General features: G+C 44.8%; 1 pseudogene; it reads left to right on the top strand.

Annotated features, from left to right (window-relative positions):
* Positions 1-8,656: 8,656 nt before the first annotated feature.
* Positions 8,657-9,688, top strand: LOC142032469 (NADH-ubiquinone oxidoreductase chain 2-like; annotated as a pseudogene).
* Positions 9,689-15,377: the final 5,689 nt, after the last annotated feature.

Genomic DNA, 15,377 nt, shown 5'->3' with positions numbered 1-15,377 from the left:
CTGCGATTCCTGTTGTAATAGTTTTTCTATACATTCCAGCTGTTGGGATCAAGTTATTGACCGATACTCTCAGTCTTCACTGAAGAAAATAAATAGGGTCTACCTTGATGTATGTAGGGACAGCCAAACTGTCTGAAGGTAAGCCGGCTGAGCCTGGATGTGATCTAGGTGCATTAGCCAGGCTCCCCGTCCGAGCTCAGAAGCCCAGGTTCAGGTTAGCACAGGAATACTGCCACACTTGCATGACTAGCCTAAATTAACACTCAGATGGACTTACCAGTTGGGGTCTCTGCAACCGCAGCGATCCCTACACCACAGCCCGCTCTGCAGTGGCGATGGTCCCTGTCAGGAGCCCTCCTGCTGATGGGGTGAGAAGCAGGAAACAAAAGAACGCCCTCCCATCTGAGTCACGAAGGTGTCCCAGTTTTGAAGGCCCCAGCTCATGACTTTTCTGTGATTGTGGCTGGTGACATTGAGAAGTTTCCCTGCTGCGCACTCTACATCTTAATGTGACCCATTTAAATTTCTAAGCCTTATTAAATACAGCATTAACATTCAATAAATGTCTCATTGATTACGTATTTACTTATCTGGTATTTAACTAGCATTCTCTTAAGGAATGAATAAAGAGTCAGAAGCAAGCGATAGTTAATGCATGTGATTTAAAAGGAACTGGGGAAGTACCCTTCAGAGGTTAACGACTGCAGTCAGGAGCTGAATCTGCCCAATATCTAAGCACCATAAACATTTTTATGTTCAAGAGACTTTATTAAAAATACCGTAATGCTTTCGCTAAATCAAAATGTTTTTTAACTCTAAATGAAATCCAAACACTTTACCTACGAACAGGAGAGCATTTCAGTTACTGCATAGTTTAACTGGCCCAAAGCAATACTTAGTTCCTCAGCCTGGAAAGCCCGTGCCTGGCCACTAAACTGCGCAGCAGTGAGGAGTAACTCTGATGGGTGGCTGGAGCCTTAGGCTGTAGAACTGCAAAATAAAGATATGATTTACAGTTCTACTGTAGCTGGGCTGTACATTCTGCCATGTGGTCTGGTAGGATACGCCTCCTCCACCTCACTGGGGAAAGAGGTGCTGCTCATCATCCTCCAAAAGCCTGAGACAGGTTTAGGACTCTTGGCAGCCAATTTAAGAGCAGTGTAAGAGGCTCCATGTTGTGCTTACCATATGCTGCACAAAGTGTGTCTTTTATCCGGAACAATGAAATACAAAAGCGTAAGGGTGAGTCTTTCCTGCAGCCTTTCTTGCATCCAATAATTCGGCAAGACAGGTAATGCAGGTGTTAATTTCTACAACTGGCCCTACTGCATTTCCCCTCTGCGACATTGGATGAGCCACTTAGCTTGCCCATGCCTCAGTTTCTCCACTTGCAGAAAGGGGTGCTGTGAAGATAAGTTATTTCATGATGTCTAAAGAGGTCTTTGAGTTCTCCTTGAGAGCTGGGAAGAGCTGGTGGACACTCAGAAAAGTCAACGCAGTAGAATTTTATTATTTTTGTTGTGGCTATACACTGTCATTCCACATAACTTCTGATTTGTGTAGGACTGTGTCCTTCCCATTGATCTCAAACTAAAGATCAGAAAAAACCAAAAAGTTTTGGGGGATAAATGAGCTTCCCCATCTTCCAGACCAGCTACAGTTCATTCAGTCTTCATCCCTGCTCAGCTCCCCGTTATCACATTTGAACTCCCCCAAAATGTGGGTGGAGAGGAAGAGCAGCACAGACATTACAGAAAAGAACTCTTTTTCTTCTGGGAAACTAACCAACATTTTTGTTTTAATTTAGCCCAGTTTCCTTGCAAATGACTTTCTGCCTAGCTGTCAAACTTTCTGTAAACAGTTCAGTGAGAGTCACAAAATATATCCCCCAAAGAAGAGAAAAATAAACATAGCGATGAGTTACTGAAGTGAGCTCTCCCTTCCTCTTTGTTGGCTCTTTGTTAGCCATCCCAGGAGCTGATTTTCCACTGAGTCACAAAAAAACAGACCAGGGAGATAACAAGAGACAGCACAAACAAAGGCATCATGGAGAAAATATACATTTAATTTTTTAAGCTTTGAGATGGATTTGAACAGACATCTGAACATCCTCAGATACAGAGTGGGACTAGAGATGTGGCTTAGTGTAATCTGCCCCACAAGAAATGGCAAGTAGTGGTTTGGAGGAGCCGAGCTGGTCCTGGGTGTCTCTAGGCTGGAAAAGCAGCTGCATGGGCATGTGTGCTGCGTCAGCCCCCCCGTCCAGATCACCGGGACCCACCTGCACCCCTCTCTGACTCCCTGTCCTTACATTAAAGATTGTCTTTGAGGACTTCATTGGGATTTTGGAATCGCCGAGGCAGATACAGGCATTACAGGTCCCCTCACCGGTTCTACACCAGAAGCTTTTTATTCTGGGACAGAACTAAGTGTAAGAAATACATTGCATTTCTGTAACTGCCCTTTTACACAGTTCCTCAAATTAAGCACCAACATGGAGGAATTCAGCTTTGTGGGGTTTGCATTGCCACGAAGCCTCTCAGCACTCTGTACTGCAGTGTTATGCCACTGTATGGATGGGCAACCTGAAGCAATTACATAAAATGACTTTTGGTGCTCTCTCCTCTGCCTGCTAGGGGGAAGAGCAACAAGGACAAAGCCTATGTGAAGACCTTGGACCTTCCTTCTGCATATTGTCTCACCAGGAGCTGCAGCACTCAGGAGCCCACATGAGGACCTCGAGAGCTTCCTGTCTCCTGCTGCCAAAACCAAAGCAAGCACAATATTCACTAGGTTAAATGTGCAGCATGAGGATGATGCTCAGGCTGTGCTTAAGACTACAGCTGTGGCATGCTCAGATGGGCCTATATTATGAAATCTGCTCAGGAAACAAAATAATACTTAATGTGCAACACCCATCTTAATTGCTTTATTATCTTAAAATGTCAAGGTTGAATCTGCTCATGGTCAAATGCTCTGAAGTGACCAAAGTAGTTAAAATGCTGTCAATGTACTGCTATGAGTCTCTACTTAAATGCAAGTTATTCCGTGATTTATTGTTTTCAGTAGGGTTCAACGCAGTCAGAATACCAACATAGAAGTAAACAGCTCAACTCTCTCAAGACTTGTTTATATGAGTCTTCTTCCCTACCCTGGATGAAATTAGGTCAAGGATGCAAAAGCCAAATGAAAACAAATTGTTGAATCAATAAGGTGTTGAGCTAAAAGGAGTGACAGAAACAAGGGAGGTCAGGTTCTTTTGCGAGCAAGCAGAACAAGAATTTGGATGATACCTCCACCACGTGCAGCTTGCACAGGATTTGTGTTTGCAGCACATGGGGCTATCACTGTGTGTGGGAAAGTCAAAACCTCACAATCAAAATCAATCCTTGTGATGAGAGCTCTACAGATTGGGATGTCAGCTTTGACAGGAGATAGTGACTGCCTTCTGTGCACATGTGCACTGTGTCCAGAAGCCAAGGAGAGCCAAGAGCCAGCTGAGACGTTTCTTGGAGCTGAGAGCCTTTGACACCCCGCATTCTTGGATGCAGTTAACTGTGCTGACGGGGGTGTAACTGGCAAAAATGTGACATCATCTGGGGTCTGGATCTTTAAAATGAAAGAGAAGACAGAATCAATCTTTGCTCCAGGAAAGCTGGTTGCCTGCAGGAGTTAGTCTCTCTAATTTTTGTAAAACCACACATAGCATCCGATGTATGACTGCATTACACTATGTGTCCCATTATATTGCATTAATCTAGGTAATACATTTAATGTATATATTGTATTTATTAATATGTAAATGGATATATTTTCTTTAACACTATTTCTACTTTCAGGGAACAGAATAATCCATGATAACTAGAATAACTATCTGTACTAAGCCCATTTCAGTGATACACTGTGCATAGCATTTCCTCTTCCCTACGGCAGTGCTTGATTACAACTTCCACATGGTCTCAGGTCAAAGCGATGCCTCTGCCTCTTGCCATACCTGTGGCTGACATACCAGGTTATTTATTAGTCACTCTTCTTGTGTGAAATCAGCAACCCGCCACATATAAGATCCTATATGTCTAGCTTCAGGACCGTTCTTTCCCCCTAAACCCCTCACACGACTTGCACTTTTGCGCCTCTGGTTCCTCTATCAGGGCCATGCTCTGGTTAATCCTCACACTTTTCTCTTCACTGAGACATCTGGTAGGCTATATATCAACATCTCACCCGTGATCGTGGCATCTGGATAGCCTTGGCACTATTGGGTCCCTTTTTTGGGGGGTGTCTTCAGGCAGCCCTTCCAGCGCACCGAGGTAATTGCAATCTAAGACTTGAGTATACAACTCGTTCCAGCCTAGCTTTGGTCCTCAGGGGTTACTGAATGAAACAGTTGAAGTATATGAGGAATCATCTTGACACTGATGCACTTTGTTTTCCATTTGGTTATGGTGTGCCACAGACTCTTACTTATGCTGCTATTTGATGAATGCTTGTAGGACGTAATTTCTTACTTTTACACTTCGTCTAGCTTTCTGAAAAACACTAGTAACTTTTGACTAAATATTCACTGCATTTTCGTCGCAAATTTTATTCACACTTTCTTCACACTTCATCAACAGTGGAGTTACATTCATAAGATCAATGATCACACATTCTGTACACATACACACATAACACCCCACGAATTATTAAAGAAACCCCCCCACAAACAAACAACAATATCCCCATAGCTTACAGCAAAGCATGGCACTGAAGATGCCAAGATGTTTGCTACATGCACCCAAGGACAAAAGACTTAGTCCTAACCTTACCATTAATTCATGCTAAGCATATACATGCAAGTATCCGCGCCCCAGTGTGAATGTTCTTCATTTATTATTAAGACGCAAAGAGCGGCCATCAGGCACATCCATGATCGTAGCCCAAGATGCCTTGCTTAGCCACACCCCCATGGGTACTCAGCAGTAATTAACATTAAGCAATAAGTGTAAACTTGACTTAGTTATAGCAGCACCCAGGTTTGGTAAATCTTGTGCCAGCCACTGCAGCCACACAAGAAACCCAAATTAACTATACATGGCATAACATACATGTTATCTCAACAACTAAGATCAAGATGCAGCCGAGCTGTCATAAGCCCAAGATGCATCTAAGGTCACCCTCAAGATGATCTTAGCCCCCTTAGATTGATTAAACCCTGTGAAAGCTAGGCCACAAACTGGGATTAGATACCCCACTCTTCCTAGCCCTAAATCTTGATGCTTACCCCACCAAAGTATACACCCAAGAACTATGAGCATAAACGCTTAAAACTCTATAATCGATAACCCATAATACACCTACCCCTCCTTGCCAAAAGAGCCTACGTACTGCCGTTGCCAGCTCACCTCCCCTGAGAGCACAACAGGGAGCGTAATAGCCTCCAGCCCCGCTAGCAAGGCAGGTCAGGGTATAGCTTATGGAGTGGCAAAAATGGGCTACATTTTCTAAGATAGAAAACCTCATGGAAGGGGGTGTGAAACCACCCCTAGAAGGCAGATTTAGCAGTAAAGCCGGACAAAAGGGCCACCTTTAAGTCGGCACTGGGGCGCGTACACACTGCCTGTCACCCTCCTCGCAAGCTACAGACTCCCACAGCTAATAAACCCATCAGCTGAAAACGAGGAAAGTTGAAACAAGGTGAGTGTACCAGAAGGTGCACTTAGCACACTGAGACGTAGCTATAACATGAAAGCATTCAGCTTACACCTGAAAGATATCTGCCACCCACCAGATTGTCTTGAAGCCTGACTCTAGCCCAGCCACACCACAACTAAGAACAGCAAAGAACCCACTGCACCACCAAACTAAAACATTCTTCCAAATGGGTATAGGTGATAGAAAAGACGCCTACTTGGCACGATAGAGATTTGTACCACAAGGGAAAGATGAAATAACAATGAAAAGCCAAGCAATAGACAGCAAAGATAAACCCTTGTACCTCTTGCATCATGATTTAGGAAGAACGACCAAGCAAAACGAATTTAGGTTTGCCACCCCAAAACCCAAGTAAGCTACCTAGAAGCAGCTACCCCTGAGAGAACCCTCCTCTGCTGCAAAAGACTGCGGTGACTTGTTAGTAGAGGTGAAAAGCCAACTGAGCTGGGTGATAGCTGGTTGCTTGTGAAATGAATCTTAAGTCCTCTCTTAGTTCTCCTCCACGGACACCCAATCTAGCCACCATGTAATGAATCAAGAGCAATTTAAACGGGGTACAGCTCCTTTAAAAAAGAACACAGTCTCTCCTAGTGGATAACCACTCAACTCCTGCCCTCCAAAGTGTGGGCCTTCAAGCAGCCACCAACAAAGAGTGCATCAAAGCTCTACACCTAAAAATCCAAAACCAGTATGACTCCCTTCTCACCAGCAGGCCAACCTATAACAATAGGAGAATCAATGCTAAAATGACTAACTGGGGACTCTCCCTGTCTCAAGCACAATCTTATATCATTACATTATTAACAGAGTACAACTAATACCTCGATTTTAACAAGACTGAATATTAAACCCACCCTGTTAGCCCAACTTAGGAGCACCCACTAGAAAGATTAAAATCTGTAAAAGGAACTAGGCAAGCCCAAGACCCACCTGTTTACCGAAATCATAGCCTTCAGCGAACCACGTGTTGAAGGTGGTGCCTGCCCAGTGACACCACGTTTAACGGCCACGGTATCCTAGCTGTGCGATGGTAGCACAGTCAATTGTCCCATAAATCGAGACTTGTATGAATGGCTCAATGAGGTTTTAACTGTCTCCTACAGATAATCCGTGAAATAGACCCTCCTGTGCAAAAGCAGGAATAAATACATAAGGTGAGAAGACCCTGTGGAACTTAAAAATCAGCGGCCACCGCACATAAACCTAAGCCTACCAGGCCTACCACCCCCAAAACGCTGGCCCGCATTTTTTGGTTGGGGTGACCTTGGAGAAAAACAGACCTTCCAAGAATAGGACCACACCTCTTAACTGAGAGCAGCCCCTCAACGTACTAATAGTAACCAGACCCAATATAATTGACCAATGGACCAAGCTACCCCAGGGATAACAGTGCCATCTCCTCCATGAGCCTGTATTGACAAGGAGGTTTATGACCTCGATGTTGGATCCGGCCATCCTAATGGTGCAGCTGCTATTAAGGGTTTGTTTATTCAACGATTAACACTCCTACGTGATCTGAGTTCAGACCGGAGCAATCCAGGTCAGTTTCTATCTATGATGAACTTTCCTCAGTACAAAAGGACTGGAAAAGTAAGGCCAATACTACAAGCATGCCTTCCCCCCCAACTAATGAGCCCAACAAAATTACCAAGGGACTACTCACACCACCACATCCTAGAAAAGGACCTCTAGCATGGCAGAGCTTGGCAAATGCAAAAGGCTTAAGCCCTTTATCCAGAGGTTCAAATCTTCTCCCCAGCTTTCTTTTTCCCCCTGCCCATGACCCGATCCCCTACCCTAACCTGTCTCATCATACCCCTATCCTATGCCATCCCAATTCTAATTGCTGTAGCCTTCCTAACAGTAGTAGAACAAAAAGTCCTAAGCTATATGCAAGTCTGAAAAGGCCCAAATATTGTAGGCCCCTTTTGGCTATTACAACCTGTAGCAGACAGTGTAAAACTTATTTATTAAAGAATCTACCCTCCCATCCACTTCCTCCCCGTTTCTCTTCATCATGACCCTCATACTAGCCCTCCTCCTAGCAATCACAATCTGAATCCCCTTTCGCCTCCCTTTCTCCCTTACCAGCCTAAATCTAGGCCTCCTCTTCCTCCTAGCCATTTCAAGTCTAGCAGTGTATTCAATCTTATGGTCAGGGTGAGCCTCAAATTCAAAATATTCTTTAATTGGTGTGCTACGAGCAGTAGCACAAACTGTCTCCTATGAAGTAACACTAGCCATTACCCTTCTGTCCATAATCATACTGAGATCTACACCCTAAAAACCCTTGCCATCACCCAGAAATACCTGGTCTTCTCTTGACCCCTCACAATAATATGATACATCTCTATGCTTGCCGAAACAAACCGCACCCCATTTGACCGCACAGAGGGGGAGTCTGAACTAGTATTGGCTTCAATGTAGAGTATGCCGCAGGACCATTCTCCCTGTTCTTTCCAGCTAAGTATGTGAACCTCATGCTAATAAACAGACTAACTACCATGCTATTCCTAAACCCCAGCTCACTCAGTCTATCCCCAGAGCTATTTCCAGTAGCCCTAATCACAAAGGTCTTACTCTTCTCCTCTGGCTTCCTATGAATTTGTGCTTCCTACCCACAATTCCACTACGACCAGCTTATATACCTCCTCTGAAGAAACTTTCTACCCCTAACATTAGCACTATGCCTCTGGCACCCCAGCATACCAATCTGCTACGCAAGCCTGTCTCCTTACTTAAGGAAACGTGCCTGAACACAAAGGGTCACTATGATAAAGTGAACACAGAGGTATACCAGCCCTCTCATTTCCTAAGAAAGATTCAGAAAAGTAGGACTAGAACCTACACAGAAGAGATCAAAGGCCTCCATACTTCCTTTATATTATTTCCTAGTAGGGTCAGCTAACAAAGCTATCAGGCCCATGCACTGAAAATGATGGTTCAACTCCTTCCCCTACTAATGAGCCCCCATACAAAACTAGTTTCCTCTCTAAGCTTACTCCTAGGGACAACCATTACAATTTCAAGCAATGACTAAATGATAGCCTGGACCAGACTAGAACTTGACACCCTTGCTATCACCCCCCTCATCTCAAAATCCCACCACCCATGAGCCATTGAACTGACAGTCAAGTACTTTCTAGTACAAGCAGTAGCCTCAGCACTAGTCCTCTTCTCGAGCACAACCAATGCATGGTCCACAAGGCAATGAGACATCACCCAGCTAACCCACCCAACATCATACCTCCTACTGACAATAGCAATTGCAATGAAACTAGGACTAGTACTGTTCCATTTCTGATTCCCAGAAGTACTCCAAGGCTCATCCCTAACCGCTGCCCTACTACTATCAAGAACAATGAAATTCCCCCCAAGTACCATTCTCTTCCTAACATCCCACTCACTCAACCCAACACTACTAACCACTGTAGCCCTTGCCTCAACAGCCTTGGGGGGCTGAATCAGACACAGATTCTAAAAATCCTAGCCTACTCATCCGTCTCCCTCTTAGGCTGAATAGCTACCATCATTATCTACAGCCCCAAGCTCACTCTGTTATTAACTTTCTACCTATACTTCTGTCATAACCGCTACCATATTCCTCACTCTCAACACAACCAAAGTTCTAAAACTAATGACAGTAATAACCTCATGAACAAAAGCCCCCATACTAAATGCAACTCTCTTACTGACCCTACTCTCCCTAGCAGGACTTCCCCCACTAACAGGCTTCCTGCCTGAATGACTTGTTATTCAAGAACTTACTAAACAAGAAATAGCCACAACAGCCACAATCATCACCATCCTCTCACTACTAGGACTATTCTGCCTTTGCCTTGTATACTACTCGACAATTACACTACCACCAAACTCCACAAACTACATAAAACAATGGCATATTAACAAATCAACAAGCACCCTGGTTGCCATCCTCGCCTCCCTATCAATCTCGCTCTTACCACTCTCCCCTATAATCCTAACCACCATCTAGAAACTTAGGATAACCTAAACTGAAGGCCTTCAAAGCCTTAAACAAGAGTTAAACCCTCTTAGTTTCTGCTAAGATCTGCAGGATACTACCCTGCATCTCCTGAACACAACCCAGGTGATTTAATTAAGCTAGGACCTCACCTAGACAGATGGGCCTCGATCCCACAAATTCCTAGTTAACAGCTAGGTGCCCAAACCACTGGACTTCTGTCTACCAGGCTCTGGCACACTCTTAGCATACATTGATGAGCTTGCAACTCAACATGAATTTCACCACAGAGCCAATAAGAAGAGGAGTCAAACCTCTCTAAAAAGGACTACAGCCTAACACTTCAACATTCAGCCATCTTATCTGTGATCTTCATCAACTGATGACTATTCTCAACCAACCACAAATATATCCGCACCTTATACCTAATCTTTATACCTAATCTTTGGTGCCTGAACAGGTATAGTTGGCTCTGCCCTCAGCCTACTTATTTGTGCAGAACCTGGCCGGCCAGGTACCCTCTTGGGAGATGACCAAATCTACAATGTGGTTGTCACCGCCCACGCCTTCGTAATAATCTTCTTCATGGTAATGCCATTTATAATTGGAGGGTTCAGGAACTGACTAGTCCCAGTTATAATTGGTGCCCCTGGCATAGCATTCCTATGCATAAACAACATAAGCTTCTGATTACTCCCCCCATCCTTCTTACTGCTGCTAGCCTTGCCCACAGTAGAAGCTGGATCTGGCACAGGGTGGGCCATATACCCACCCCTAGCTGGCAAACTGGCCCGTACTGGGGCCTCAGTAGACCTGGCTATCTTTTCCCTCCACCTGGAAGGTGTATCCTCTGTCCTGGGGGTGATCAACTTCATCACAACTGCCATCAACATAAAACCGCCAGCCCTCTCACAATACCAAACCCACCTCTTCATCTGATCTGTCCTTACCACCTCCATCCTACTACTACTCCCACTTCCAGCCCTTGCTGCTGTCATCACTATACTACTAGCAGACTGAAACCTAAATATCACATTCTTCAGCCCTGCCGGGGGAGGTGACCCAGTCCTATACTAACACCTCTTCTGATTCTTTGGTCACCCAGAAGTTCACATCTTGATCCTACCGGGCTTCGGAATCATCTCTCATGTAATAACATACTACGCAGGCAAAAAAGAGCCATTCAGCTACATAGGGATAGTATGAGCTATAGTATCCATCAGACTCCTGGGCTTTATTGTATGAGCCCACCTCATATTTACAGTAAGAATGGGTGTAGACACCTGAGCATACTTTACATCGGCCACCATAATTACCACCACCCCAACTGGCATTAAAGTCTTTAGCTGATTAGCCACACTACACAGAGACACCATCAAATGAGATCCACCAATACTATGAGACCTGGGCTTCATCTTCCTCTTCACCATTGGAGGCCTAACAGGGATTGTCCTAGCAAACTCCTCATTAGACATTGCCCTACGTGATACATACTATGTAGCTGCCCATTTCTACTATGTCCTCTCAATAGGGGCTCTCTTTGCCACCCTAGCAGGATTCACCTACTGATTTCCACTATTTACAGGGTACATCCTACACCCTACATGGGCTAAAGCTCACTTTGGGATCATGTTTACAGGTGTAAACCTAACCTTCTTCCCGCAACACTTCCTAGGCTTAGCCAGCATGCCACGACGATACTCAGGTTCCCCAGATGCCTACACCTTGTGAAACACAATATCCTCTATCGGTTCACTAATAATCATACTGATATTCATCATTTGAGAAGCCTTCACCTCAGAATGAAGTCTTACAACCACAACAAACTGCCACCGACGCTGAATGAATCCACGGCTGCCTGCCCCCATACCAGTCATGTGTCCGGGCTGCCCAACAAACGTAGCTGTAATCCTTGCTCTGCTGCAGACCCGCTCCGTGCTACGCCAGAGCTTATCAGCCTCTGCTGAAGAGTCTCCATTGGGAAGCCAGAACACTCGCCTGTGCTTTTTCAGAGCAGTGGGTCTTCGCTGCTGCTGCAGCAAGTTTCTGCCTGATTACACAGTGCTCTGGTAGTGAGGCTTGGGGATTCCCAGTTGCTGAGGAATGGCATGGCTGATCAACATTTTCTACTTCCCTAACCATGATTTATCCAGCTCCCTCAGTCTTGCTGCTGTCATTAGCTCTCTTTTCTCCTGCGCTTTCAAGAAAGTGCAAATGAGAGACTTTCATCCTGAGGATTTTACTAGTTTCCCCTTTTCCAGAAACATTTTTTCCTTTCATGTGCAAAGAAAAAAAAAAAAAAAGTTACTACTTTTAGCGGTAATAAAAATAAATCATGGTAGTATGGCCAACAAGCTCTTTATTGAACTTTCTTTCTTTCAGGGGTTTTCCCTGTACAGCAACATAACCCATGAATATTAGACAGGAAGTATTCATCCAAAACCACAAGAAAACACAAGTGGGTAGAAACCAGGAATATTGTTTGAATTTGGCACCACACTTCCCATTTTAGTCTCATGAAAAGTTCCAGGAATGATCTTGGATTTGCTTCTCAAAATCCATGAGGCTTATGAATAGAATTTGAATGAAAAAAGTGCTCAAAATTAAAACAGCACTGCAGAAAATGTTGGGTTTGCATCACAATTTTACTTCAAATTTAATTTAATTTTCCCCACTTTTTAAATTTTTTGCATTTTTTAATGTAACTTCCTGATACATTACTAGCATGCACCACTGCTTCTGATATATTACAATACAACATAATACAGTAGCTGAAATGCTTTATTATTTTAATGTAATCTAGTGAAATGTATAACATTAATAATTAGCAGCAGCTGTTACTTAGAGCTAGTTAGAACTTCATGCCATGTTCCCTAGAGTATTTTATCTTATTCTTTCAATCTGTGCTGCAATGTAAGAGATTGACACTTTGTGCAGCATAAATAATTGGAGTGCCAGGGTGAGTCAACAGCAATGATTTGCAGAAAGCGGTGTTAACAATGCTGTAAGAAATAGCTTAATATTAGTGGTAATTTGTGCTTAGCTCATATTTTCCATCCCTGTATCAGCAGGCACTTTACTAAGACAATTAAATATCTCTTCGTTACTTCTGTTTTCCAGACAGGCCACCAGAGGCCCAGACCAGTGCAGTGATTTCAGGGCAGCGTTAACGTCTGGGATCTGCGTTTTGCGGACACTGCCGTATCTTTTCCACACTGTTGTTTTCTAGGGGTTTGCAGATGCTGCAGGAGTCCAGCACAAGAAGCAACGCAGCACTTACACCCTGCCCAGCCAAAACTTCCCTCTGAACTCTCTGGCATTCAGGAGAAGATAGTTCAGTTCAGAAGGCTCAGCTTATCTCTCCTCTTACACTGGCCACTTCTGGTCTCTTGAGGCATCCGTATCTCACTCCTCCCTGAGTGCAGAGAGCAAACTCGACTCCACTTTTGTGCAGGCTGCGAAGGTGGGATGTAGCAAAGGAGAGGCCGCCGGTGTCATGCTTCATCCCACCTCCACTGCATGCCAGCAAAGACCTTAGGGACAAGGGTCCAGCCCTTGGGTCTAACCACGGGCCACCACCTCCTAAAGGGCTGGCTGAGTTTCTACTGCCTTAGACTTTGGATCAGGCCCAAACTGAGCAATTTCTTTTGTCTTTGGGTCATTGTATCCTTGAGTGGGTGACACCTTCTCCCAGCTAGGGCTCAGACCAGGCCCTTATATATGGGTCAGCACTTCAGGCACGGTGCACTGGCCTTGGCCATCTCTCTTGAAGATGCAACCTGGAGGCAAGCATACTTCACACCAACAATTGCTGCTGTGCCAGAGGATGGCAAAGGCCTGTTCCTTTCCCTGTCCTTGAGAGGACAGGTTGACTCAGAGGAATGAGACGAGACACACTGAGGTCTGTTTGCTTCTTCCTCTCATCTTTCATTCACTTTTGGCTGTGCTGCTATTCCTAGACACAAGGACCTAAATCCGAGCCACAGGCATTTACATGGCTTGATATTTTTATAGCAACAAAATTGAGTTTCCTTTTAGCCAAAAGTGGCTGGGATCCCAGGTCTGGAACTGTGCTGATGGGGTAATGTCTGGAAAAAAAAAAAAGGGAAATGTCCAACATGGAAACACTGAATGCTATGGCAACAAGAGGAGCAACAAACAGGGCTTAAAGACACAGGCTCGGCATTAATTTAAGTGCTGGGAATTAGAGAGAGGGAAATATCAGTAGTTTATAATGCTGTGTTCTATCTGGGATGAGGAGAGGGGATCCTATGCCCTTAAACAGCAAGGTATATGTGCTAGAGGCAGAGAGACAGGCAGCATCCTGCTGCAGGCTGCTGGCTTTCATCAGAATGCCTTCTGGCCACTCAGCTGACATTACACGTGGAAACTGAGCTCTTCTCACATTATCCTTTTTTCCTGAGCCTTCTTTCCAGTCATGTGCTGTAAATACAAAGAAGGGAGCATATCTGTGTAATTTGTTAAGCCAGTGATAGGAGTTGGCTGAGCTGCTGCCGCCAAACCATCCGCTCTTGAGTCATGGAGAGATTCCTCCCTTCCCCGAAGAGCAGAGATTTTTCTCCAGTGACATCTGACTCGCTCTGTGCTAATTGACAGTACCCTGTTGAAAATTATGTATGTGTTCAGGATATGCTGGGTTTTGTCCCGCTTTATCCTGGCCCGAGTGACCACACTTCACAGGTCTCCCTTCAACCCCTAAATCCCTGGCAAACAGATAATTTCCATATGTAAACCTTCTGACTTCTATCCAGAGTAGCCCAAAGGAGTTTTTTTCTTGTTTCTTTTATTTCCTTTGTGGATCTGAATCTCTAACCATCATGGCACAGTCATTTCCAGTAAACATCTGGAGAGGAGAGACAGGTAAAAAGTAGCCTGAAAGTGCTCAGTGGAAGGCAGGGGCTTTTGAAATCGGGATACAGGCTTCAGCTCAGCAGATCTGAATTTAATGTGTTTGCACTTCTACCACAAACTTCCTTTGAGACCCTTGAGAAGGCATCCCCTTTCACTATGCCTTCGAGCTCTGAAGTGTCTGTGTTAGAGAGACCACAACCCATCTGGGCAAGGAATCTTTCCTGTGTGCCTGTGCAGAATCCACCATAATGAGGCTTCAACCTGAGCTGAGACCTGGCAAAGCTATTTCCATATAACCACGGGGGGAACTTGCTGTGTAAGGTATTGACAGGCTGTTACCTTGCTACACATCATGTTGCAAAGCTCAGCACCTGGGTTTCTAGGCTGCTGGAGCTGCCACCTCCTAATGATGTACGTGTAATAATTTGGAACTCATCTTTGTGAAACAGACATATTTCCTTGCAAAAAATGGAGCAATTCTCCACTGTGTGTTGTAACTGTTTTTTTAATTTAAAAAGATTACATCACAAGACTCTGCTTCTCAGCATCCAATGGCAATGACATCTGAACCGCAGGCAAATGACTCCATCTCTTTTTCTTATTCAGCTGCTTTAAGCATTGCTTCCCCGGACTGGTCAATTTTCTCCTCCTGTAAGGCAATACTGTGTTTCCCCAGTGTCCTTGCCCTTACCCCAAGGCCCTTGCTGTGAGCCTGCCCCAGGTGGTGGGGAGCCATAAGGAGGAGACATACGGCCTGAACGCCTGCTGGTCTGGGGACGGGACAGGCTACTGCAACGCACCGAGACCGCTGTGGGTCACACCGTGCGTG

Source organism: Buteo buteo, chromosome 6 (assembly GCF_964188355.1).
Source record: "Buteo buteo chromosome 6, bButBut1.hap1.1, whole genome shotgun sequence".
In the NCBI taxonomy this organism is placed as follows: Eukaryota; Metazoa; Chordata; class Aves; order Accipitriformes; family Accipitridae; genus Buteo; species Buteo buteo.
Note: the sequence above shows the minus strand (reverse complement) of the source record. Positions and strands in the feature narration are given on the sequence as shown.